This window comes from Peromyscus maniculatus, chromosome 5, assembly GCF_049852395.1.
Source record: "Peromyscus maniculatus bairdii isolate BWxNUB_F1_BW_parent chromosome 5, HU_Pman_BW_mat_3.1, whole genome shotgun sequence".
NCBI lineage: Eukaryota > Metazoa > Chordata > Mammalia > Rodentia > Cricetidae > Peromyscus > Peromyscus maniculatus.
Genome location: NC_134856.1, coordinates 39339596 through 39341699, shown reverse-complemented (window position 1 = coordinate 39341699; position 2104 = coordinate 39339596). Strand labels below are relative to the sequence as shown.

At 45.8% G+C, this 2104-nt stretch overlaps 1 pseudogene; it reads left to right on the top strand.

Moving 5' to 3' along the window:
* LOC102929154 (eukaryotic initiation factor 4A-I pseudogene) lies at positions 1-1264 on the top strand (annotated as a pseudogene).
* Positions 1265-2104: the final 840 nt, after the last annotated feature.

Below are 2104 nucleotides of genomic sequence, written 5' to 3'. Positions count from 1 at the left end.
ATACAATGAGAGATTCTAAGGATCATGTCTGCAAGTCAGGATTCTCGATCCAGAGACAATGGTCCTGACGGGATGGAGCCTGAAGGCGTCATCGAGAGTAACTGGAATGAGATTGTGGATAGCTTTGATGACATGAATCTCTCAGAATCCCTCCTCCGTGGTATTTATGCCTATGGTTTTGAGAAGCCTTCTGCCATCCAGCAGCGAGCCATTCTTCCTTGTATCAAGGTTATGATGTCATCGCCCAAGCCCAGTCTGGGACTGGGAAGACAGCTACGTTTGCCGTATCTATCCTGCAGCAGATTCAGTTAGATCTAAAGGCCACTCAGGCTTTGGTTCTGGCATCCACTCGGGAGTTGGCGCAGCAGATACAAAAAGTGGTCATGGCATTAGGAGACTACCTGGGTGCCTCTTGTCATGCCTGTATTGGGGGCACCAATGTTCATGCTGAGGTGCAGAAGCTGCAAATGGAAGCTCCTCATATCATCGTGGGCACCCCTGGCCAGGTGTTTGATATGCTTAACTGGAGATACCTGTCCCCTAAATACATCAAGATGTTTGTACTGGATGAAGCAGACGAAATGTTAAGCCATGGGTTCAAGGACCAGATCTATGATATATTCCAAAAGCTCAACAGTAACACACAGGTAGTTTTGTTGTCCACTATAATGCCCTCTGATGTCCTTGAAGTGACCAAGAAGTTCATGAGAGACCCTATTCGGGTCCTTGTCAAGAAGGAAGGATTGACCCTGGAGGGTATCCGCCAATTCTACATCAATGTGGAGCGAGAGGAGTGGAATCTTGACACATTGTGTGACTTGTATGAAACCCTGACTCTCATCCCGGCAGTAATCTTTATCAATACCAGAAGGAAGGTGGATTGGCTCACTGAGAAGATGCATGCCTGGGATTTCACTGTTTCTGCCATGCATGGAGATATGGACCAAAAGGAACGAGATGTGATCATGAGGGAGTTCCGGTCTGGTTCTAGCCTAGTATTAATTACCACTGACCTGTTGGCCAGAGGCATTGATGTACAGCAGGTCTCCCTAGTCATCAATTATGACCTTCCCACCAACAGGGAAAACTGCATCCACAGAATTGGTCGTGGTGGTTGCTTTGGCCGTGAAGGTGTGACTATTAACATGGTGACAGAAGAAGACAAAAGGACTCTTCGAGACATTGAGACATTCTACAACACCTCCATTGAAGAGATGCCCCTCAATGTTGCTGACCTCATTTGAGGGGCTGTCCTGCTACCTGGCCCTAGGCAGCAGGGTTCAGTCTTGGGGGGCTGAGGAACAGCTGGAGGCGGGAGGGAAGGGAGCCAAGGGAGGATGGACATCTTTTTTGTTTGTTTGTTTGTTTGTTTCTCTCTCTCTCTCTAAATAAATGTCAATTTTTGAGGCAAAAAGAAGGAACCGTGAACATTTTAGACACCGTTTTCTTTGGAGTGGGCTCTGCCCCAAGTGCCCCCCCAAAAAAAAACACTAATCCATTTCCCTAACCTAGTCACTTGATTCTAAAGGTTTTTCTACCCCAGCCAAGTCTCCAAAAATGTCAAGGGTCTAAAACATGTCTGTCCTTATTTGCTGGACCCAATCTACAGGGAGAGTCCCTGCAGGAAGTTGTCCAGGGAATTGTCCCCAGGTGAGGGGAGCAGGGGAGAGAAAATGGTAGCCATTTTTACATTGTTTTGTATAGTATTTATTGATTCAGGATTCTGAATAAAATGACTTGGAAACTGGAAAAAAAGAAAAATACAATGAAAAACAGGAGGAAAAATACAACGAAAGGGTTATGAATGGGGTCACAAGTTTAGTGGAGGTTGAAAAACATGTTTTTCAGTTTACATCAGACCTAAGAAACGGGAACTTATTCTTAATTACAAATAGAAACCTTAACTTGCAAGGACTTAACACAGGACAAACAGGAACTTATTCTTAACTGTCTTAACTGCAAACAGAACCCATAACCTGCAAGGTATATTGTTCCTGTTTTGGTCTCAGCATCATGAGAGCTGGGTGTTGTGGGCTGGATTAGGAGGAAGGCAGGCATACCACTCAGTCAACTCGGAATGGGACCGGGATGGGGGCGACATGGC